Below are 26002 nucleotides of genomic sequence, written 5' to 3'. Positions count from 1 at the left end.
GGGAGATACATGCTTAAAAAAAGAACCTGATACAGATCTCTACCTCCAGCAGAGAAGAGGTTCAGCGCGATCTTCTCTGTCCTGCATGTTAAAACGGGACCAAACTGTTCCTGGTATTTTTATGTCATAACGACCTGCAAGCCTCGAATTCTCTTCACAGCTCACTCCATCCATGTGCTCAGAGGTGAACTCGCCCCAGGAACAACGAACGCATCAAAAAAATGACAGCAAATGAAATCTTATTACAGTTACATGCAACAATTTGGCTGCCTTGGTTGAGCTTCTGCACATTTTAATGTACAACTATGGCTCATTTGCTGAATTTAACACCACCATGGCACCATTTTGCATTTTATAATTTATTTTTGTCCCAATATATTAAACTCAGCAATTTAATAGAAATTGTCCACTAAAATCAGCAGTAAAATGGCATATTTAAGATACCTACAGAGGACATATTCACTTATTTTTACTTTGAAAACCAATAAAATTGTAATCTGTCAGGAGGTGTTTTGGCCAATGTAAATGTAAACCTAACACATCTGACGTTTCTCATCATAAGATTGTTTTAATATTGTAAGACTGAGGAATAATTTCACTAGATAACTACCTAAAGCAAGTAAATAAACTCATTTCTCATCATAACAAATATGAGACACACTGATCAGGCAGAACATTATGACCACCTCCTTGTTTCTACAGAGCTGCTGGAATTTTTAAACAGTGTCCACTCACTGTCCACTCTATTAGACACTCCTACCTTGTCGGTCCACCCTGTAGATGTAAAGTCAGAGACGATAGCTCATCTGCTGCTGCACCGTTTGTGTTGGTCATCCTCTAGTCCTTCATCAGTGGTCACAGGACTCTGCCCACAGGACGCTGTTGGCTGGATAATTTTGGTTGGTGGACTATTCTCAGCCCAGCAGTGACACTGAGGTGTTTAAAAACTCTGCTGAGAATGATCCACCACCCAAATAGTACCTGCTCTGTGAGGGTCCATGGTGGTCCTGACCACTGAAGAACAGGGTAGAAGGGGGCTAACAAAGTATCAGAGAAACAGATGGACTACAGTCTGTAACTGTAGAACTACAAAGTGCACCTATAAAGTAAGTGGAGCTGATAAAATGGACAATGAGCGTAGAAACAAGGAGGTGGTCAGAATGTTAGGCCTGATCGCTGTATAATCGTATGCAAAGGTCAAATTACATGTTTTGCTAACACATCCTACACAAAGAGCAAACTTAACCCCTTAAACAGCCAGGGCCAAAGCTTTATTACACACTTCTATAACCTAAGCAAAGCTCTGCCAGTTTCCACTGAAGTCCCTGTACTTACGGAATAAGCCTTAGCATGTAAAACGCCTGGGATTTTAAGGAGTTAAGTCAGGCATTCTTCTGCCAATTTTAGTCCACAACCTCCATTTAATTGCAGAATTTAACAAATTGAGAGAAAAAAAAACAAAAAAACAAAACACACATTGCCCAATAACGTTTGCACCGGCCATATATTATCATTTATTTTTGGCCTCCAATATGTTACATTTAGCAAATTAATAGTAACTGTGCATTAAAATGTGCAGAAGTGTTTTCTCTGTAGAGGATCTGTTCACTTATTTTCACATTTATCGAGTACTGAGCTCATTTATTAGTGGTAGGTATCACTGTGTTGAAGCTGCAGTCAGTTTGATTCTTTCAGCTATTCATTTAATCTGCTGATGATGTAATTTCCTCTTTTCAATATCACTGAGAGGGTGTTATGATGAGGATCCGTCGATGTTCTTCATTGCTCTAGCTGTCGCTCCTCTCCCTGTCAAGGCCTCAGGTGTCTGGTGGCATAACGCTGGGCCACGTTGTGTTGGCGCTGCATGCCAGGATGCCAACGTTACAGAAATCATGACTTCACCAAGGCCTAAGGCTGCGATTTGATTGACGGCTGCATGCACAGTCATGAGTACGCCAGCCTGTCGCCCTGGCAACGCCCTTCACGCTGCCTGCCCATCAGTCCTCATGCCCAGCTGACAACAAGCCGTCAGTAAACATGATGTGCACTTTAGGATGGAAGTGTGTCTGTCTGTCTGCCTGTCTGTCAAAACTATGACTCAACTTTTAGGAACTGCCTGGCTCACAAATCAACAAGCAAAACTACATCACAGGCCTGCAGTCATAAATAATGCAGCTTATAAATGATTGATATACTATTTAGATCCTGATATAATATTTATACGTTTTTATCTAGAGTACTTATAAGTAAACAATCAGTTTGATGCCTAAGTGGAGGAGGTGTCAATAAATCGTCCCCTTGGAATTGTAAGGTTGTCTAACGTTATTCTGTGACGACTTCTTAACATTATGTAAGATGTTTTATTGAGTTGTGTGCATTTTGGACTCTTTATCCAGAAAACAAATAGGTTCTATCTCCAAAATCAAACCCTAACTTAGTCCCATAAGGTTCTATCTGCGAGCCAATCAGCACTTTGAATACACACAAGATGACCAAGCAGGTTCTGCTTCTCCGTCACGTTACTGTACAGCTCAGTTTATATTAAACATGACAGCATGTTGCTGAAACTCTGCCTGTCTTCTTGCAGTTCTTTAAAAAGTCGTATTGTATTAAAGTGTATACATATTAGCCCTTAAAGGTGATCAAATAGTAAACATTTGAATTAATCGTGTCTTTATTACAACACAATTTTCATTCATCCATCTCTTCTTTTTCTTCTTTCTCCCAAAATAAGGCATTTTGGTGCATTAGAGTCACATTTCTGATACAAAACAAAACCTCATACTGCCTTTAGACTGACCTGCTACACTGACTCGCTGGGACAGCTGGTTTCTGTCTAAACTGTAAGTAACAGTTCCTACCTAAAACTGACCTCTGCACTGGACAAAATATTTAGCACTGACCTTTACACTTAGTCTATCAATCAATGCTTTTTGGCGAAAAAAAAAAAAAAGATTATTTGTCCTAAAACATTATAAAACAAAGAATAAAAGCCAAAAAAATGTCATAGAATGCATTAAATTTACTGAGTTGATACAGGTAGTTATGCTAATTTTATGTTTTAAAACAAATTACGAGTATAAACTGTTTTACTTCATTACTTCTTTTCATGTTTTGCCAGATAGAACCTTATAAGTCCAGGCAGAAAGTGAGTTCTTAGGATCAGAAGGTTCTATCCGCATTTGACCTGTTCCAAAAACTCATTTACAGATTTGATAGGATTTTGATACTGTACATTTACACTACATTCAGGGTGTCTGACGTTTTCATGCATGAAAGAGACGCGTTCTGTGTTTATTTTATTCCATAATTCCAAGGGAACGAAATGTCATCAGCAAACTACTACAGAGATTAAGTGATAAGCCCCAGTCTGTAATCACCATGGCAGCCGGAGTAGCCAACCCCACACTAAAAAGCAAAATTACTGCTTCTTCTGTGAGACAATGATTTAGAAGTAAATGCAGCTTCCAAAAAGAACTTGATTAAAAAAGTACTGGGTCCAAAAACCCCTCAATTACTGAGTTCCCTGTAGAACTGCAGTTGAGCACATCCAGCATCATACAAACTGAAGTTCTCTTTTTAGGATCCTCTTGGATTAAATAAAATGTTAAAGCTCAAAAATGAGGCCTGCCAATGCCAGCAACAAGTGACAACATAAGGCCAGAATACATGCCTTTACGTTGCTCTTTATCAGTAAACTACAAGCTCATCTTCCAGGTTAGAAAGCAATTAGCCCACAAGCTCCTCACTAAGTGGGAAAAAGTTCCATGATCGTGATCTCCAAACTGGAATATTCACTTACAAATCACAAAATTAAGACCCTAGCGTCCAAAGTGGACACCATATGTATACACTGTCCAGTCCTGAATGGAGCACAGGGTTCTGAACAGGTCTGGCCATAATGCAAATCTCTAGTTATGGTCTGCCCATAATGTGGGCAGGTCCAATCCAGACTTATTCAAATGAGGTTCAGTTATCACCAGTCAGCTGGCAACTGCAGCGACAAAGCCAAACACGTCAAAGCAGACAGACTTTTCCACAGCTGCTGGTATAGTGAAGCTTGGGTTCGGTTGTATGATGGGAAGCTTGTGATTGGTGGATTCTTGAACTGGACGGCTCTCGGGTTTGGAGGATGGATGGATAGGTGGATGCTGAGGGGGGTTTCTTGGGTTTAGTGGATGGATGGGCGTCTCTGGCTTAGTGAATACTGCGGGGGTAGGTGGGGGCTTGGGCTTGATAGGAGGAGCTTTGGTTCGGCAGGAGAGTAGATGAATGCTGGGGGGCTTGATGGACAGGTGGAAGGATGGATGGACGGATGGATGATACCTCGACTAATCCCAAAGGAAAACGCATATGGACAGATGCTTGAATAGACGATGGTCTAGGGTTTGTTGGATGGTTTGATACTGGGGTCTTTGAGTTTAATGGATGGTTTACTGAAGGGGTTCTTGGCTTTGGTGTGTGCTTAAATGAAAGGAAAACTCGAGTGTGGTGGGTGGATGGATGCTGGGGATTCTTAGGATTCGTGGATGGATTCTTAAATTATGGAGGGTCCTGAATTTGGCGGATGTGGTTAGTGGAGTCTTTGATTGGTGGATTCTGAGAGTCCAGTGTTTGGTGGGACTTTGAATGTGGGGGAACTTGATGATTTGGTGGGTGGATGAATGCTAGGGGGTCTTGGGTTTGGTAGGTGGATTCTTGAATTATAGCAGTCTTGGGTTTGGTGGATTTTGGAGGTCTTGGGTTTCACTGGTGGATTCTAGGGGTCCTGGGTTTGGTGGGTAGATCACTGAATGAGAACTTGGTTGTTTAGTTAGTGGAGAGATGCAGGGGGTTCTTGGGTTTGGTGGGTGGATTATCGAATTAAGGATGGGTCTTTGGTTTGGTAGGTCTTGGTAGGATGTTTTAACGTTTGATGGTGGATCCTAGAAGGTCGTGGGTTTGGTTGATAGATGCTTGAATGGAGGGCTCTTGGGTTTGGTGGGTGGATGGATAACTGGGCGAAGGCATGATTGGTAGACGCCAGAGGTCAGAGGTGGGTGGATGGGGTGGCTTGAATTTGATTGGTTGATGCTGGGGGGAACAGGCCGGGTGAATGAAAAGATACTGAGGGGGGGTCCTGGGTTTAGTGGGCGGATGCTGAGGAGGTTGTTGACACTGTACTCCACTCAGTGTCACGGCATGGCAACAACAGGGCCATTGTTTCTCCTGGTGGCCCGATGACGTTTTGGGGAAGTGATGGGAGGGACTGCTGATTGAGGACTCACTGGCCTACATGCGTTCTGCATCACTACAGTGCTACATCCACAACATGTACAGATTGTTTGCCACCTAAAAACACTGAAAAAACACATAACTCATCAAAAGAGTACAGGATATAGAAACACATGGGTTCAGATACATCTGTACGTTTCAAACACAGACCCACACACACACACAAGAACTAAACACGAGTGTTGGCGTGTGTCCACATGCACACACACGCTTACACTAGCACAGTTCACACACAATGTCTGGAATGCCATTCAGAGCTTTGCCAATCTCTCTTCTGTCTGTGGGTTAACAGCTACAAAACAGCAAACACGACCCGCTACTGTAGCGCCAGCTTCCAGCAAACCACTGCCGTCTGCTGAATTTAGCGGTCATAAAACCTACAGACTCTTCAACCAAACAGCAAACAGACCGTCTACAAGGTTGGGGAAAGTCTCAGCTCAGTTAGGCAGGAGTGAATAAAGTTGACCAAGTACAAGCAGTTAAAAAACAGAGTCCAAAGCCACCCAAATTTACCAAGAACCAAGAAGAACGACTGTTGAACAATTACACATGTTCACATGCTCCAGCCACACACTCTGAGACAGATTAATAGACCATAATCCCCAGCACTCAGTTTGCTCATATTTCAGCGGAACACAGTGGTAAATCCCCACCCCAAAAAAAACAAATAAACCATTCACTTGAGGCCAACGGTGTGAATCACTGGCCTTACAGCGACTCAAATCGATTCTGATTCTTAAGAAAATGATTCAGTGAATCATTCAAATTCAATATCATGACATTTTTCAAATACATCAAGTGATGATGTCAAGATGATGCTTATGGTAGAATTAACAGAATAAAGTTAATAAACCTATGCATGCATCTTCTAAAGCTGACGCAGCTTGTTTCGACTGGACTCTTTTGGCTTTTCCTTCACTTAAAATGACGCCAAACGGGAACTTTATGCAGTATTATTATTAATAACTAGACAGAAAGCACTTTTCTGGGAAGGAAACTCACTATTTGCTTAATTTTTCAATCTAAAGCGTCCAGGAAATAACATACAACGACTGTCAGGTCATGGATCCCATGTGGAAAATGCACAAAACAGAATTAAAAAGCTAAAAACAAACTGCTCAGCAACAAGGAGAGAGCTATTTCATGAGTATTACAGAATTTGATATTTATATAATAGATATATTGCTCATTATATCAAATGTATCACTAAAATATTACTAAAACTGAAAAGCAATATGACAGTAGGTCAAAATCCCAGTTTATCAGTATAGATGACTTTTAGTACTCACAATTATTTTTAAATACATATAATGGATCAAAGATACTGAAACATATCTGGAACAACTACATGCACATTAGTGGAGTTATAGGGTGTGTCTCAAAACCTAGTCTCTACTTAGACAGCACTTACGGCACAGTACGCGCTCCTGACAAGAAGGCTGTCCCAATTCTTAGATATCTCAAATATGCTGCCTACTGAGGTCCCTCACTTTGGCCTTTTATGACTTTTGTTTGAAGATGGCGGGCAGAAGCGCTTCACCAAGCAGCGACGTCATCTTCAAATGTAAGTTATTCTGATTTTCTGGGGTGTTTATCTGTTTTCTAGTCATAAAGGTGCACAAATAGCCGATACTTTCCGCGTTTGACCACAACTATTGTCTATTTTGCTGTTTCATTCAGAGCAAATACAATTAAAATCGCTATATAAACCACCAGAGCAGATCCATGTTGGCTAACTGTGATTCTGACGGCTGAGGTAGGTAAACGCCGGTCTCATGCAGTGGGCGGGAACAAGCGGCGACGTCACTGCTGTCTAACTAGAGCGTCTCATTTATCTATCTTATAAGGACAGATGACGGTTGGAACGCTGCCTACTTAGACAGCTGCCTATGTAGACAGCGGCTACTTAGAGAGCTCACTAGGTTTTGAGACACACCCATAGACCATGACAATACACCAAGCTAGGGCTGCTCAAAAAGACAAAATGTATCGTCATTGTGATAAATTACACCACAATGTCACAATATGCTTTTCTGAGCATATCGTTAATATTCTCAGGGCTTAAAAACACTCACAACTGCATGCTTGATTGCGAAGGCAGCATAATTAGTCCTGTTTAAATGGATTTAGTGCAGCTCAGTTTGTAAAATGTTGAATTTAAATCACTATATTCACAGTTTTTGATAGTATTTTTTAAAATGTGGCACATTTATTTTTCCAATTCATCAGACGTCAGGAAAAATCTATATTGTCACATATCAAGTATCGTGATATTACATTTTTGAAATATCGCCAACCTCTACACCAAGCTTAACATTCTCAGCACATTTATTTACAAAAGAGCCATATTTGAGTAAGATACAAATCACTTTCCATTTTCTAATTTCAAAAAGAGAGCAGACTTTATCATAACTAATTTCATTAGTTGAGTAAAGTACCAATTATCTGATGATCTACTGAGTAATCAGACTTCTCAAAAAAGGCCAAACTTTATATGAACTTCTGAAGATTCCAATACTTTAGAGCAGGCATGTCAAACCGCGGACCTTCTGGGCCAAAGAGCTGCGGAGATCAGCGTTTACCCTCATCTAACGCTCTGAATTCAGTTCATGAAGGCCTGGCTAATTAGCGGATGAGCTGAATCAGGTGTGTTTAATGAGGCAGAGAGCTGAAGTCTGCAGTGTTTTGGCCCGCGAGGACTGGAGCCTGACACATGTACTCTAGAGTAAAAAGACAAACAAGAAAGCATTTAAAAAGACTTATTAAAAATAACCAAATGTGGAAACTATGGGATGAAAATGCACATAAACTGTGTCCATCTCATTTTGTTTTGTGCTGTAAGAGGGACCAGTAGGAGAAGTTTAAACATGTATCACCACGCAAAGTGCCAAGTAACCACTGACGATTCATTAAGACAATCATTTTTACTCAATGTGTTTTTTTTAATTGAGTAATCAGCCCTAATTATAATCACTTCCACCATCCCAGAATCAATGCAGATGAACCTCCACCTTCAGGCTGATGCTTTAAACCCCACCTAAAGCAGCAATGTGCTACAACCTGCATCACGATTTACTGCAGTCAGTACACATGTGCAGATGTTCTACGTCCACTGGACTGGAGAGGAATAATGTCTGCGATTATTTGGATTTTGCTGAAATGTACGATGTGATGACCAGCGACTACCAAGGTCGAAGACAAGGGCAGCTACTGTTCTGTGCTGCTCTGTGAGTTAGTCAGAAGGCTAACCCAGTGCAGCGTTTTTAGCTGCGAGCTGTGACTTTCAGCAAGGACACACAGAGCCTCTACCTCACGACTGCAGAACCAAACAATCGATACCACAGGAAACATCAGATTCCAGCCCCCCAACACTCTCCAGCGCCACCATATACCCTGCATATGCACACGGTTATCACTCTCACACTCACACATGCACCTAAAAAAATAATAAATAATCAATCAATCAATTAATCAACCTTTATTTAACCTCGGAGAACACTGAGGGAGACCCTCATTTACAATGTTGCCGAGTTGATACAGGAAAATAGATTGATAATGTGTAAGGACACATAAAATAAAAGTACATTTAATAAAAAATGACTCAAATCAGGTAAGTATAAAAAATGAAATATTAATAATAAAAATACATAAACAGTAGAAAATTTAAAACTAATTAAAACAGCTAAAATGTAAAAGTTAATAAAATCAAATCAAATCAAAATAAAATAAAAGGAGAATAAGATAAAATGAACCCTGTCCGAGTTTGACCTAAAGCCAGGCGTTCGCTGTGCGATTTTAGCCTGTTTTTAAGCCTGATTTGGTGGGAGACGACTGAATTTCATGATCGGGCCGAATCTCAGCTTCATCAGCCGTCATTTGTCGGCAGTGTGAGAGGGGAAACAATGCCCGATTAACTGCCCAAACGAGCTCCAACTGAGCGATCAGCTGGATTTCTGAAGTGTCAGAAATTCTGGTGGCTTGTCTCACAGTCTGAGCAGCCTCACGAACCAATTTCTCAAAGTTGCACCCAAAACCACAACCACAGCCACAGCTCCAACACGGAGACAAAAACAGGCCACACTTGCAGCACCAGCGACCGTATATGACGACTTTGCTCCGTTTGACTGAGTTAAATTGTGTGTTATAAATAAATCCAGTGTTTTTTGTCTGTGTAGAGCTGTCTGTCTGCAGACCACCTGCTCTTCAGCTACAGTGCACAGTGTGGCTCAAGTTAGCAAAGCTGCTGTAGCGGTTTGTCAATGGCTGAATCTCAAACAGCCCCTACTTCCTATGTAGTGCACTAATTTCTGACTGCTACACCAAAATAGTCCACTGTTTGTCCAGTATGGAACTGTGGACACATGGCTGAATCTCAGAAGGCTATTTATTAGACATGTGATGCACTTTATGGGTGCAGGAGCAACTATTTTAACATGTGGTGCACCATGTGGGGAGCAGGGATTCTCATTCGCCAGCTTCTTGTTCGAATTTTCCTGTTCCACCTTAAATGATGCAGCAGTTACACTCTGTCACCATTTAAGGTGGAACGGGAAAATTTTGAACAAGAAGGTAGAAAATAAGGTCTCCTAAAAATCGAACGTTTACAAGAAACTATTTCACTTTTGTGGGAAAAGTATCCTGACAGAGATGCGAGAAAAGCAGCTATAGTTGAGCAAACTAACATGTGGGCACATCATCCTCTGAAGAGGAAAAGCACTCATTCAAGACGACATGGTTTTATTAGCATCCAGTGTGGTTCACCGGCTCCTGAGGTTAACTGAGTATCTGTTCATGAACTCTTATGAACACTCAGATATCGATGCACATCCGTAGCCTCCACCACACACGTGTGAGCGCACGCCATTCCTCGGTCAAAGGGGATTTCTGAGGACTTCTGGCTTATCCGGCTGGAATAAGAGACTATTCAACTCCACTATTCCCCTTCCCAGGAGTGGCCGTCTGACAAAAATCACTAAAAATCACATGAGCAAGGCGTATAATGCTCTGGGAGATCAGAAAGAACCTCACAGTCACATCTAACGTAAAGCCTCTCTTGCTCTGGCTAATGAGCTCAACCATCCAGAAAACACTTAACAAAAACAGTATGTATGGAACAATAGCAGGGAGGGAAGCCACTACTCTCCAGGATGAACACTGCTAGTCTCCTAAAGACCTAATGGCTTAAAAGAAAATTTACGTTAGGTGAAAACAAACTGCTGCATTCAGGCATAAGAACCTCATCCCAACAGTGAAACATGATGGTGGTAGTATCTTGGTATGTATTCATATAGAGCTTTTTTTCATTTAGTTTCAAAATATTACCAAACTTCACACAAAAATATAAAACATTTGAAGATAAAATTTATAATTATAAATAAAATAACAGCACAGTTACAATCTAGGAGGGGTCGCATACTGCAGCCTTCCAGGATACCAGAACTGCAAAGGCAAATATCGTGATAAAAGTGAACAAATTATATTTTATGCAGCCCTAAGAGGAGAAAAATAACTTTCTCAGAGCAGTAAAATCTCACAATGGAGCCAGAGCATCAAAACTAAACAACACAGAGAGAAATGCACACACAAACAAATCCTGTTCAGAACCGAAAGGGCAGCGGGAGCCATTTACTAAAGAAATCTCGCTGCTTAAATCAATAAAACGTGGGCTATCAGCATTTATGACCATGACACAACTTATCAATATGTATAAATGCACACTACATTAATAGTCAGTCATGCATTTCTGCACAGAGACTACGAATTAAACCAAAAATAGGCTGTGCTGAAGTGCGGGACCGGGGCAACATCTCACTGCGAGACATCTGATCATCTGTAGATTAGTTAACACTGGTTAAACCTGAACTACCACCTACGACTCAGCACACACAGAGTGCTAAAGTCCCCCTGAAGGTTTCTGTGTGACGCCTTCAGAAACGCTGCTCTGCTTTCTTCTCTGTGCTTCTAAAATATCTCTCTATCGTTATTCAAATCATCGCTGACGACTCATTTGTTTTCCCCATGGTTTCACTCTTCCTCTGGTCTTTGATCTCATGTGATCTCATACGTTGCCTCCAGGAGCAGGCATATAAAAAAAAACTGCACTGGCCATTTAGGCGACCGACACAATGGATCTTTGTGGCCAGAATAATAGAAACTCGTTTACTGCATATACACTGTATTTAGAATTAGCTAGAGAGCTTCAGTATCAAACACTGTCAGGTGTTGCTGACCCATCATCATCTTCATACGGAGCCCCGAAGGGGACGGAGGTAAAAATATCATCATCATTTCTTCCTGTAATTGTGTGATGGTCTCTAACACCGCAGCTTGACGCGGGAGCAGACGCAGGGCGAAGCGGCCGCGCTGCGTCTATATCTCTGTTAAATATGACCATTAGACAGTCCAGTTTCGTGAAGATTGTGGTTGTAGTTTATTGTCTTCCTTCGTTTCTCCACCAAACTGCAGCTGCTGACCTGATGAGCATCTCTGTCCATCTTATTTCATCAATCTAACACATCAAAACCCATCAGACGGTCTCGGGGAGCTGTTAGTTACTCCTGCACAGGACAAATAAAACGACCTGTATCTACTACATTGACTTGTACTGTAGTCAGGACCCCCATGGACCCTCACAGAGCAGGTACTATTTGGGTGGTGGATCATTCTCAGCACTGCAGTAACACTGACGTGGTGGTGGTGTGTTAGTGTGTGTTGCGCTGGTCTGAGTTGATCAGACACAGCAGTGCTGCTGGAGTTTTTAAACACCTCAGTGTCACTGCTGGACTGAGAATAGTCCACCAACCAAAAATATCCAGCCAACAGCGTCCTGTGGGCAGCGTCCTGTGACCACTGATGAAGGACTAGAGGATGACCAACACAAACTGTGCAGCAGCAGATGAGCTATCGTCTCTGACTTTACATCTACAAGGTGGACTGACGAGGTAGGAGTGTCTAATAGAGTGGACAGTGAGTGGACACAGTGTTTAAAAACTCCAGCAGCACTGCTGTGTCTGATTCACTCAGACCAGCACAACACACACTAACACACCACCACCACATCAGCGTTACTGCAGTGCTGAGAATGATCCACCACCTACCTGCTCGGTGAGGGTCCATGGGGGTCCTGACCACTGAAGAACAGAGTAAAAGGGGGCTAACAAAGTATCAGAGAAACAGATGGACTACAGTCTGTAACTGTAGAACTACAAAGTGCACCTATATAGTAAGTGGAGCTGATAAAATGGACAATGAGCGTAGAAACAAGGAGGTGGTCATAATGTTATGCCTGATCGGTGTATAATAATTATATAAGGTTTTCAATTGTGAGTAATTCGTGTGCTCATTCATGTGTTTCTTCTGTGGGTAATTAATGTGTTTAACAGAGTCATTAAAACGTTTAATTGATTTAACAGAACATTGGCTACTCTTGTGAGCTGCTGACAGATGATACGCAGATCCACTATGGAGCGGATGCAAAGCAGCTTTTCCGTTCCACCTTAAATGAAGCAGCAGATACATTCTGGCACCTATAGAAGAAGCTTTGTGGAATTTCTCAACATGACGAAATTACATTATTTACGACATGATAATTATTCGACTTAGTCGGCTAAAATCGACAACCAAATTAGTCGCCAATTAATTGAATGGTCGATCAGTTGGTGACATCATTACGCGTCTTTCTCGCGCTCACCAGGAACGTTACGACATTACCACTCACAGAAGGGTTAAAAGCGCGATGGCAGCCTCAATAACACAATCCTCAAAAGTGTGGGAGCTTTTCACGCTTAACTCCCAAAAAAGGTGGTCAGTTGTGCTGTTTGTAAAGCTAACCTTAGCTGGCTATGGGAGCCCATCCTCCATGCTGGAGCATCTGAAGAGGAACCTTGTCGGATCACTGGATGAAGAAGATTCATCTCGGTAAGATACGCCGCGTCCCAAACCGCATACTAGCACACTACATAGTGCGTAAAAATAGCGAATATACCATTAGAAGTGCACTCATTAGTGTGGTACGTGAAGTGCAGAAGTGTGCGGTTTGGGACGCGGCGATAATTGTGCCAGCGAGCTAATTAGCTAACGCTAATGTTAAAAGCCGTTCTACTTCACGTAGAGGAGACGAGGCTCTCACGGCAGCATGGAGAGATGCTGACTCTCCTCCGTTTCAATTAGGGGTGGTTTGGGACGCGGCGATAGTTAGCTGATGTTAATGTTAAATTCCGTCCTACTTCACGTTCTGAGCCGAGCTGAAACACTTTATTTCGAAATGCATTTTCTCTGGAATCGTTAACGGAGTTGGAACAGAGGAGCCAGTGTTATTCACAGCGACCCTGTTCACTTTCCAGACAACGCTTACAGTTTTAAACACTGCATCGTCGTCTGAGTGTCGAGGCCACCGGTGCGTTCCGATTCGGCGAACTCAGGAGAGCGTTTAAAAACAGGTTTCTGTTCTCCGCGAACGGTTATCTCCACACGCTAACAGTTAAAGGAGGTAGTTCTCCTTGAACATACAGGGAAGCTGGACAGAGGGTCACCGCTGAAATGACGCGTTTTCACAAAATCGTTCAAATTTAACTTTATAGAGAAGTTTGCCACAAACGTTCGCCACTTTCCCACCCATCAGAGCGCGTCTCCTCTGCAGCGGGGAGTATCGGCTCTCAGAGGAGATCAGGACTCTCACAGGAGCACTGGGAGATGCTGACTTTGCTCCGTTTCATTAAAGATTTGTGATTGTAAAATGTAATTGCAGCAGAGTGTAGACAGACAGCAGAGCACAGAGCACAGACTGCACTGTTTAAATTTAACGTTTAAATTTAGATTGATTTTTTATTTACTAGATTTAGTTTTGTCATATTTTCTTGCGGCTACTTTGCACATCCTTGGTTTGCAAACTATATTGGAGTTTTATTTTTTTATCTTTTGTATTTGCAGGAAATTTCATTAAAACAGTGAATTCTTTAATGTGATTCATCTACACTGTCTTCATTGTTAGTTAGCAAACGCATAAAACAACCCCAAGCTAAATTTAAAAGCTAATAGCTACATAAAAGTTATTTGGTAATGTAGTAGTGATTCATAATCCGAATAATTGATTATTCGTTTCAGTAATCGATCGATTATTCCACTACCAAATTAGTCGTTTGTTGCTGCCCTAGTTTCAATAAAGATTTGTGGTTGTAGAATTTAGTTGCAACAGAGTGCAGACAGACAGCAGAGCAGAGCACAGTTTATATTTAAAACCTAAATTCAGATTGATTTTTTATTTACTTGATTAAAGGAAAACTGATTCTGTTTTGCTATGTGTTATTACTGCGACTTTGCACATCCTTTGTTTTAAATTTTGACAGGAAAAAGATATCGGATTTTTATTTATTTAGATTTAAAAGCTGATAGTTACGGAAGTGTTATTTGGAAAAGTGATTCAGAATCCGAATAACTGATTAATCGTTTCAGTAATCGACAGATTATTCGACCATCAAATTAGTTGTTTGCTGCAGCACTAATGCTGGATAAACACTGGATCAGGTGATGAACATACAAGATTTCAATATCGATGTTAAAAAAAAGTGATATCTTGCCACTTCTAGTTGCCAAACCTCTTTGATCTTGGAAAAAGTGCTACGTAAACAAAAATTATGATGACATTAGTTAAACCTATTTTCATTGTTCTGTAGAGCCACAAACTGTGTCACTGTTACTCTGCATCATGTATTAAGGTGACCTCGATCTAGTCGTAGCAGTGCTGCATAAATCTTTCATATTTTTATTCTGTTCATAAATAATTACGTCTTCTTACTGATACAATCATTAACCTAAAGACTCCACACATGCACTTCAACAGCTCCTCACACTGAAGAAATTCAGTCAAATAAGAGTGAAATCACCCAGATAAAGACCACTTCACTGTCAAAATAAAGGTTCTTGAATGGTTCTTAACATGGACCTTTAATTTACACTATGTAAAGGTTCTCTGTACTTTAAAAACTTCTTCAAGGTGGTTCTTCTAAGGTACTGCTCCAAAGAATCCTTCTAGATATCTTTGTTTTTAAAAGGGAACATCACTGATTATCAACACTGCTGCATAATTCAATCACTGAGATGTAAACAGGGTCATTCAGAGTGGTTTGATGTGAAATGGTTGACTGTGGTGGCTCAGATTTATTTACAGTGGTGGTGATAGGAACCAGGGGTCACCATGGCTACAACACAGATATAGCCATTTTATTTACTATCCAAAACCCCCAGTGAACCTACACGAGTCTTCTGAGTCTTATATGATAGTAAAATAGTGATAAAAGTGAAAAAATACATCTTCTGCTGGGACTATTTTGCTATTATTCACATGTCCCCACCATATTGGGCCAAAGCCTTCTCAAAACTGTCATTAAACAACGTCTCAGACATCAGGCAGTGCATTCATAACCATTTCACGTAATAACTTTCTGTGAAGGAGCTTTAAGATGCATTGAACTCTTCAGACGTCTGGTTCCTATCACCACCACTGTAACAATTGTGACTTGCTATGTGTCTCTAGAACGGAGCATTTTGCACCAAACCACTCTGAAGGACTTCGTTTACATTCTAACCATTTAATTATGAAGAAATTTTTAAAACTAAGATTGCAGAGAAACATTTTTCCGTGATTTCGCCCAGCAAATCTTTCAAACACAACACTTTTATTAACTCCTTAACAAGCCATGGATCTGCCGGTGGGCCTAACGTTTTATTTCACACTTCTATAAGCTTAGAAAAGCTCCATTAGTTTGCATTGAAGTCCCTGTAGTTACTGAATAAAAAGGCTTTGTGTGAAATAAACCTGGCATGTTAAAGGGTTAACCCAGAGTAACATTAAGGCTAGCAGGGCCAGTAAAAGTGGACGTGTGGGGTCAGTCCAAGTCTGATTTGATAGAATCAGAACTGAGTAAAACTACACACCCCCCACTGTCACTGACAAGCATCATCATCTCTTCAATAAGGCGACGACTTCGACCTTATTTCATGCACCACTCAGTTCAATCAGGCTGGAAATGCACAGAGGCCACGAGTCTATTGAATTCAGTGAAGATCGGCTGTCCTGACCGTCAGAAGCAGATAACGTGAGCCCGAGGGCAAAACTCCAGCCTCTGTGTGTAGAACAGACACTGTATTCCTGTCTTTCTGGGGTGTTTCTGTGTTTTTCTGCATTAATGCTGCTGCGCTCCACTTAACCCAGACCTAACCTTAAAGGAGCACCCCTCCAAATTTTCTAAATTTCCATACAATTCAATTGTTGAGATGTAAACAAAGTCATTCGGACTGGTTTGACGTGAAATGGTTCATTGTGCACTCTTAAAGAAGATGGTTCTTCAACGGTTCTTTAGTAAAGACAACGGTTCTATAGAACCATATACACTCAAAGATCTATTTGCACACTGAAATGGTTCTTTGCATGGTGACATGGCTCTTCAGATTGACAGAGAATGTGTGTATATTTCTGAAAATGGTTCTACGTAGCACCAAAATGGGTTAGGCTATTGTTTTGACGTCCTTAAGAACTCTATTGGTGCTATACAGAACCATTTTCAACACCTTCTCCAGCAATCCGAAGAACTATTTCAGCATGCAAATGGACCTTTGAGTGTTTAGGCCTCTAAGGCTACGTTCACATTACCAGGTTAAAGTGGCACAAATCCAATTTTTTGCCCTAATGTGACTCAGATCTGATGTTTTCAGAATGTGTGGACACGCAAATCTGATCTTTTCAAATCCAACCTGAGCCACTTTCACATGTGGTCCTAGATTGGATACGTATCTGATTCGTGGCCATGTGACCTTAATGTGACGCTCAGATCGGAATTCATGTGCTTTTTTTTCCCCACTGTGCGTGCGCCATCATTCAGTGGATCAGACACAGCAGTGCTGCTGGTGTTTTTAAACACCTCAGTGTCACTGCTGGACTGAGAATAGTCCATTAACCAAAAACATCCAGCCAACAGCGTCCTGTGGGCAGCGTCCTGTGACCACTGATGAAGGACTAGAGGATGACAAACACAAACTGTGCAGCAGCAGATGAGCTATCGTCTCTGACTTTACATCTACAAGGTGAACCGACAAGGTAGGAGTGTCTAATAGAGTGGACAGTGAGTGGACACAGTGTTTAAAAACTCCAGCAGCACTGCTGTGTCTGATCCACTCAGACCAGCACAACACACACTAACACGCCACCACCACGTCAGTGTTACTGCAGTGCTGAGAATGATCCACCACCCAAATAGTACCTGCTCTGTGAGGGTCCATGGGGGTCCGGACCACTGAAGAACAGGGTAAAAGGGGGCTAACAAAGTATGCAGAGAAACAGATGGACTACAGTCTGTAACTGTAGAACTACAAAGTGCACCTATATAGTAAGTGGAGCTGATAAAATGGACAATGAGCGTAGAAACAAGGAGGTGGTCAGAATGTTATGCCTGATCGGTACACATATATATTTATATACAACAAACTGTGACACTTCCAGCTAATAGCAGGTCCATTTAGCTCAGATCTCATAGAAATAAATACAGTGAGGTCTCTGAGCTGAGCTGAGCGACTACAGCTTTAAATGAAATCATGTGCTGGAACACCCGCCCTTGTCTCAACGTGGCTGGGACTGTAGCTTAGCTTCCATCTGAACATCTGTAGAGCAGATTCCCCTGTTAGCCTGTTAGCCACAGACATCTCAGCACAGCTAAAGGGTTTAGCGTCCAGCCGGAGCGCCGCGGGTCAGAGCTCAGCTCTGCCCGGCCTGCAGTGCTCAGGCGCCGTTTACCAAAGGTGATGCAACCGCGCTACGCTACAGCCCCACAGCCCCACAGCCCTCCACCAACTGCACATACACCGGGTCAAGCTTGACCAAAGCCTAAAGTTAAACTCTAACTAAGGCTTTGCGTTTGGGGGGTTGAACGCATTGTCCTGCTGCTGACTGAATCTGATTGATTGATTGGTTAAGTGATTGATTCACGCGGGCCGTGCAGTATTGCAGAGCTGCCTGAGTTAGCACTAAGCACTAAGCCTGGTCACCTGCATTTCAATAAGCTTGACACAGCATTTAGGACATGCTAGGTGGCTAAAGCTAAAGCAGATCCAGTGTTTACAGTCCACAGCAGTGCTTCCCCACCCAGCACCACCTCAAATACCCCCTGAATGACCCATGCAGTGGACTGTTTTCCTGCTTTAGCACAATATATATCGCATATTTTAGCCTCATGGGCTGAATTATGTGTTTTGGGAAAGCTGGGAAAGCACTTATATGTCTAAAAACAGTCTGGTCCCTCTATAAGATGTATTGCTGCATTAGAAATAATAATAATAATAATAATAATAATAATAATAATAATAATAATAATAATAGTAATAATAATAATAATAATAACAACAACAATGAACCAGCCATTTGAAGTTAAAATAAACCAAAATGAGCCGTTTTTGACGTTTAAAAAGTGGATCTAAGCTGGCCAGACTTTAAAATCTAAAACGCATACGGACTTAGAAGAAATGGTGCATTAATTATAGTGCCAATTAAGTTATTGATAAGCGGTTAAACCACTAAAATGTCAACTGCATTGGGATTGTGTGAATCTCAATGAGCAGGAATGAGAAATGCTGGGCCGTTATGGACAAATGAGGTTGAAATGGGGGTGTTGGAGCAGTTAAGGCTCTAAAATGTCAGGTTAACCTAACGGGGTTTACGACCTGCCCTAGCTTTGCAGCCCAACTTAGTTAAAGCCAGTCAGTGTTCATTATCATGAACCAGTGCGATAGCAGCAGCCTCCACACACACAGCAGAGCAGAGCGGACCCAACAGGTTTACAGCACAAAAACAGCTCAGCGTCATCATTTCTGATTTATTTATGCATCCGTTTCCAATCTGGGGGCGAGTTCAGGCACAAAGAAAGCGGATTCGTGGACACAAAGTGGACGAAGGGAAGGAAAAGTGCAGGCTAAGCAGCCGTTAACGCTACTGACAGGCAGGCAGGCAGGCAGGCGGCTAACTAAGGCGCACTGTTTACCGGACAAACGCTGAAGGTTTTTCAGATAAACACAATAAAACTCACCCTAAATGTGGACTCAGGCTGGCGGAGGGGATCCGGGACGGCCTCGCGGGCTTAAATCCGCCGTGTCATGGGGGTGTTTCTCGGGTTTTCGGGGTAGGGGAGCGTGTCTGTGCGAGGAAGGAGAGGGGAAACGCTCAGGCTGCGTTACTCAGACACGACCGGGCGAGAGAATGCGGGGAATGTGACGTCACGGCTCCGCTCGGGAATGGTGGGAAACGTAGTCTTATGAAAGGAACGCGGCTGCGGTCCTGCACAGCCTTCCGCCACTGGAAATTAAAAAAAAAAAAACATTTAATAATCATTGTGACATAGCATCTCATAATTATGACTTTATTACCCTATATAATGACTTACTATGTCACGATGTCATGACTTTTTATGTCATGATATTTTTCTCATGATTGTGGCTTACTTTCTCATAATAATGAGTTACTCTGTCACAATAATGCCTTATATTCTCATCATTATGGCTTAGAGTCGCAATCGTAACTTACTTTCTCATAATTACGAGTTACTCTGTCATAATTAGGACTAAGCATCTCATAATAATGACGTATGTTCTCATAATTATGGCTTGATGTCTCATAATCTTGACTTACTTTCTCACAGTTATAATTACGACTTACTTTCTCTTGATAATGACTTTCTATGTCATAACTATGACTTAGCATCTCATAATAATGACCTATTTTCTCATAATTATGACTTGCCTCCTCATAATAATGACTTACTATGTCGTAATTATGAGTTAGTTTCTCAAATTATTACTTATTGTCTAATAATTATGACTTAATAATGACTTACGTCATAATTTTGAATTAGCATCTCTTAATGACTTACTATGTCATAATTATGAGTTAGTATTATTGTACCAAGTTATTATTGTGACCTAATTTTTTTTTTTTTTCGGCGGAAATTTGCTCCCATGTTATTTTTTTAACCTAATGATACCAAAGCAAATCAAATATCTCTCTACCGACACTTTTTAACCTCAGGAACCAAAAGAAACTACTTTCTCTCTCACTGGCTTTAGTCCACATTTTGTACACAAACCATTTTCTTTATAGGTGAAACAACATCCATGTTAAAAGGTATTGCGTGTGTACAAACACACACATATGTACACATATACATATATATATATAAAATATATAACACAATATATATACATATATATATATATATATATATATATATATATATATATATACACATACATGTATATACACGCACACACACACACACACACATATCTATGTATGTATATATATATATATATATATATATATATATATATATATATATATATATATATATAGCAGTCCGGGCTGAAACGCTCCTTCTAACTTCCCTGTGAATGGGTGGGGCTAAAACCGCTGTAGGCAGAATAGGCAGAATTATGTGATTGTGAATGTGTTGGTTTTTGTGACATCACAAAAACATTGAATACAATATGGGCAGCTTCATTTCCATATGTGGTCTGTAAGGACGGGTAGTGAACGATGGGTTTTGGAACTTTAGCAGTTTTTACATACTGCATCAAACTCTTTCAGAGAAACAAGCAAAAGTGGAATTTTTTTGCAAAACGCTTCATGCAGAGATGGTAAAACTGGACTAAATGTAGATTTATTTGGATATTATACACGCTGGAACACAGTTAAGCACTGTTTTATTTTTATTAAAGTGGGTCAGGGCTTTAGGCTAATTTATTCTAACCTACTGGCAGGACAGTAAAGTCTGCAGTAGAGCTACTAAATATTTCTACCAAAACATTGGCTCAAATAATACCAATCATCTAAACTGGCTTTAGAAGAAGTTTGTTCCATGCTCTGGAACCCTTCCTCCCTGCTCTCTCTCTTTCCGCTGACTGTTCTGGTTTTCTGAACAGTGATGAAAGGTAGGATTTTGTTGAATTAGGTCACAACACAACACTATTCCAAACACTAGCTTAGTGATATAAAGCCTGGAGGCCTAAAAATGAACGATCTACACTTTTTCAAGCTTTCTGACAGAAACTGTCTGCAGGTTCTCTTCACCTCACACAAGGGTGGATTACAGACGGGCCGAGTGTGGCCAGGGCCCAGGGGCCTCTGACTCCCAGGGGCCTCAGTGGGCCTCAGAGGGCCTCAGACCACAAGGATCTCTTGCTATTCGATGGTTGCCGTGAAATAAATGAAATAAAGGCCCCTCGGCCCGTACCCTGATACAGTATTTGAAATGATTAAAAGTGGTAACATCAAAGATGTGCAGATCTATAACTGTGCAGGAAATAACAGGCTGTTTCATCTTTTTCAAGCACTGTTCAAAGTGCACATAAACAAACAAGCTGCTTATTAAAGTTCTTTTTCAAGTCCTTTTTTGGGGGGGCATTGTTGTAGCGTTGGAGGGATGAGTGTAGGGATGGGGGCCTCCAAAGACCATAATCCATCCCTGATTGCGCATAGATATCCATCAGTATGGTACCATCAATATGGTAAATATGGTTGCCTAATGTTGGTACCTGTATACATCTTGTACAGACTATTCTACCTATAAAAAATATTCTACCTTAAAAAAAAAAAACTTTGTTGAGCCATGTAGTCCCACATTTTCATGCTACTACAGAAACACAGAGAGTTTTAGTCTGTAGGCGGGGGCAGAGCCGGTTTATGAGGAGCGTGGCCTCTTCCTATTTCCCCCATTATATCAAAATGAATAGGAGTAAATGGAGCTCAACAGCTAAAAATGAAAAGTTAAAATAGTTTCTAATCACTCGCCCAGAACTTTCCTTCAATTTTAGAAAGTAGAAGGATGTATTTCATTAAAAAAGCAAAGAAAACTCACCTGTATGTTTCCTTTTTTCTACAGCAAAGGGGATTTGGGCAGCGGAACACTGGCATTACTGCTACTGAGTGCTGATTGGCTGGCGAGCGGAGCAGCTCACTGGCTGTTCGCGCTCACAGGCGTCATGGATGTACAGGAGGCACCGTTTTAAACTCCTATAACTCGAGTTTAAAAGCTCTTAAAAATATAACAGCAGTGTTAAAATGTTTTATGCTGTGCTGTGTTCAGGAAATTAACGTATTCTTTTACATTAAAAATGTTTCAGCATTTATAAACTATGATTTTGCTCAAATGCTCCATCTTAACCCATTAATTTTGGACTCGCTCAGGAGCGCCCTCTAGCGTCTGAGAAACCCAGAAGACATTGCAGAGTGGTCATTCTCATCTCCATAAGGCCTTATTTTAGCCAAGCCCCCTGCATTTGAGAGCAGGTAGGAGGCTGCATCCCTGTCCCTCATGACCACATGTTGAGCAGTTAGATCCCATTGTTTTGAAGTAAATGTGTCCCAAAGTATGAAAATCAGTGTGGAACAACAATGACAACAATTGTCACTACCGAAACACATATTTTCTAAGTAAACATTTGTGTTTTAATAAAAGATATTATAATTTTCTGTGCACAGCTCTTCTAAGCTGTGTTTGCTGGTCATGTACCGGCTGCATTCTCGAGCTCAAAATGAGCTAAAATTGTCACTACTGAAACATTTGGTAAAGTTGGGTAGTGTTATGACTGTTGTTTTAGTGACAAAGTGGAATGTTCAATCATTTGTTTTCATAAGATAAACATAATTAAGGTACAGAGTCACTCATAGCAAAGGATTTTAAAAAGGATTTTAGTCTAAAGTAAAGGCAGATAAAAATCTGAAATGTGTTTGCAACCCTGACTTTGAGCCAGTTCAGCAGAATCATCAACAGACATACATAATTAGGCCTTTTATTAAATATCCTGGCCTAAATATGCTACATGCTGTAGTGGTCATGTTAGCTCTTACAAATGTGACAGTGGACCACAATGGTGAAGTGTTAGGACTGCATGACGCTCCAAATGGAGGTTTTTCAGAGCGACACTCCAAATAGAGTAAGGAAAAACAGGTAAGATGGCTGAACAAGAGACCAAAGAAACACACAAATATGAGAATTTTCTCAGTTAAAAATCATGATAATCACTGTATTATCTTAGTTTCATGTCGTTTCAGTGTATTATGGTCCTTTTCTTCATAACAAGCATAAAAAAAATCGCTAATAGTATGCTAATGTGTCAGTAGCTAGCTAGCTAAATTTCCTGGTCCAGCAGTTACATTTTGGTGCCTCAGGCGTCACAACTGCTGCTCCATTTAAGGTGGAACGGGAAAATTCGAACAAGAAGCTGTGAATATCTGACTTCAGCTTCATATCACTGAAGAATTAGGGGTGGGTGATAATAAATAATTGCCCCCCTCTTTGAAGGCATATGATGCCCTAAATGTAACTAAAGCCCAGCAGTGAGGAGCTGAACTTTACCCTCCTCTGCTGTCACTGCAGACTGGCAGGGTCGCCTACAGAGCAGCGCTGGTAGCTGTTAATGAAGTAATGCTCTTTTTATCTGAGGGTCCCATTTCAGAGGAGAAGATTTCAACCACTACATCTTGTAAATAAGTTCCAAGGGGCAAGGAGACACTCGAAAACAAGGGGTAGGGGTAAAAATAAGGAACGGGATTGGGCCTATTATTACTGTTTTTGTCCCTTTGTTAAACTGCTTTTTCGAAATTTCTGAATTCCCCTTTAATTTTCGGGCCTCTCTTTAGTTACCAACACAAACTCCTCATATGTGTAACATAAAAAGTGATTTTAAGTATGTTTTCTGGTCAAAAGCTCAAAAGCTGTCATGTATCCATGAATGAGCTCCAGCCTCAGTTAACTTTTGGGCTGATATCTGATGCCCCCTGGTGGTGCTACCTACACACTGCTCTTACACTTTTTGTCTCTTTTTTTTTAACCATCCTCTCGTGACTCAGACCCCCCTGGTGGGCAAGAGAACAAATGGCAGAAGCTGTTGACAAAGACAAAACTGACAAAACATTAAATACGAGCTGTTTTAATGTGGTTCTAACAATAAACTACTATAACAACAGCTCAGCACAGCATTTGTTATAGTTACATGCGTATTAAAGCTTTGTCTTAAAGGCCCAATACTCTTTTTGTTGTATTTGATTTTTGGTTGTATTTGATTTTTGTTTTTGTGTGATTTTATGTACCAAAAACAGGACAGTATGGACTGTATGGTCTGTATGGACTGTATGGTCTATATGGACCGTATGGTCTATATGGACGGTACGGACTGTATGGACTGTATGGTCTGTGTGGTCTGTATGGTCTATATGGACTGTATTGTCTGTATGGACTGTATGGTCTGTATGGTCCGTATGGAACGTATGGTCTGTATGGTCTGTATGGACTGTATGGTCTGTACGGACTGTATGGTCTATATGGACTGTATGGACTGTGTGGACTGTATGGTCTATATGGACTGTGTGGACTGTATGGCCTGTTTGGACTGTATGGTCTGTATGGACTGTGTGGACTGTATGGACTGTATGGTCTGTATGGACTATATGGTCTGTATGGACTGTATGGTCTGTATGGACTGTATGGACTGTTTGGACTGTATGGACTGTGTGGACTATATGGTCTGTATGTCTGTATGGACTGTATGGACGGTATGACCTATATGGACTGTACCGACTGTGGTCTGTATGGTCTGTATGGACTGTATGGTTTGTGTGGACTGTATGGTCTATATGGACAGTACGGCTGTATGGTCTGTATGGTCTGCATGGTCTGCATGGACTGCATGGACTGTATGGTCTGCATGGTCTGTATGGACTGTGTGGACTGTATGGTCTGTATGGTCTGTATGGACTGTATGGTCTGTATGGACTGAATGGGCTGTATGGACTGAATGGGCTGGGAAGTGAAGGGTACATTTTAAAATTGTTATCAATGTTTTTTTTTATTTAAGAATCATTAAAGAAAAATTAAAGAAAATTTTATTTCCCCGACACGGGCTCTTTTAAACGTACGGGCTAAGTTTATTCATTTCCTTTTAAAATGGACTTATTTAACAGGACTGCATTACGATTCCACAACTGTACAACTTTGTAGGTTTCAAATAATTAGTAGGAAGCTGAAAATATTAGATGTGAGATGTTTGATTGTCCAGAACAATGAACAGAGCTGCAGATGCTTTAATATCATCTATTTATAGTAACTGATCAAGAAATTACTATAAATAGATAATTATATCACTAATCAGTCACATATATTTATCAATTGATGTCCATAACAAACTTAAAATATTTAATAAAACATCTTAAAATAACCTCTGGTGACTAGATTACAGTATTTCAGTCTACAATCTACACTGTTAGAAGTAGAGGTTCTGTGCAGGTCCAATTGTGCACCTTAAATCAGTTTTTCCAGGTGAGCTTTTCATAACCTAATGTTTTAAAACAGGACAATAAAATAAAAGTCCTGGAGACGAGACAGAGTGTGTGGAGTCAGTACAACGTAGAAAATGCAAATACAACTTAGAAAACAAAAGTTATGACACACTTTAAATTTCATGTTTACATTTTTTCCCAATATGTTAAACTCAGAAAATAAACAGATTTAAATAGATAAAATTTGCTTAAAAAAGTAAGAATTAAGTGTGTTTTCTGCCGAGGATGTGTATGTGTAACTTGTCATTTGACCAAAGTTTTGCACACAACTGTAAATGCACACAAACACACACACACACACACGCATATAAACACACACTCTGTGAAGGTCAGAGAACCTGATGTCCCTCTCTGACA

At 40.8% G+C, this 26002-nt stretch overlaps 1 protein-coding gene across 2 annotated transcripts in view; it reads right to left on the bottom strand.

The window, feature by feature from the left end:
• The window catches only part of ctif (CBP80/20-dependent translation initiation factor), a 197290-nt gene extending 177798 nt beyond the window's left edge, over positions 1 to 19492 (bottom strand). For both annotated transcript variants that reach the window (XM_036587477.1, XM_036587478.1), the window contains exon 1: positions 19344 to 19492. The gene's annotated coding sequence lies outside the window, so the exon portion shown is untranslated. The remainder of the gene's footprint in view (positions 1 to 19343) is intronic.
• Between the last annotated feature and the right edge of the window lie 6510 nt (positions 19493 to 26002).

The sequence above is a fragment of the Colossoma macropomum genome, unplaced genomic scaffold (genome assembly GCF_904425465.1).
Source record: "Colossoma macropomum unplaced genomic scaffold, Colossoma_macropomum, whole genome shotgun sequence".
NCBI lineage: Eukaryota > Metazoa > Chordata > Actinopteri > Characiformes > Serrasalmidae > Colossoma > Colossoma macropomum.
The sequence above is the reverse complement of the archived record's forward strand: the minus strand, read 5'-3'. Positions and strand labels throughout refer to the sequence as shown.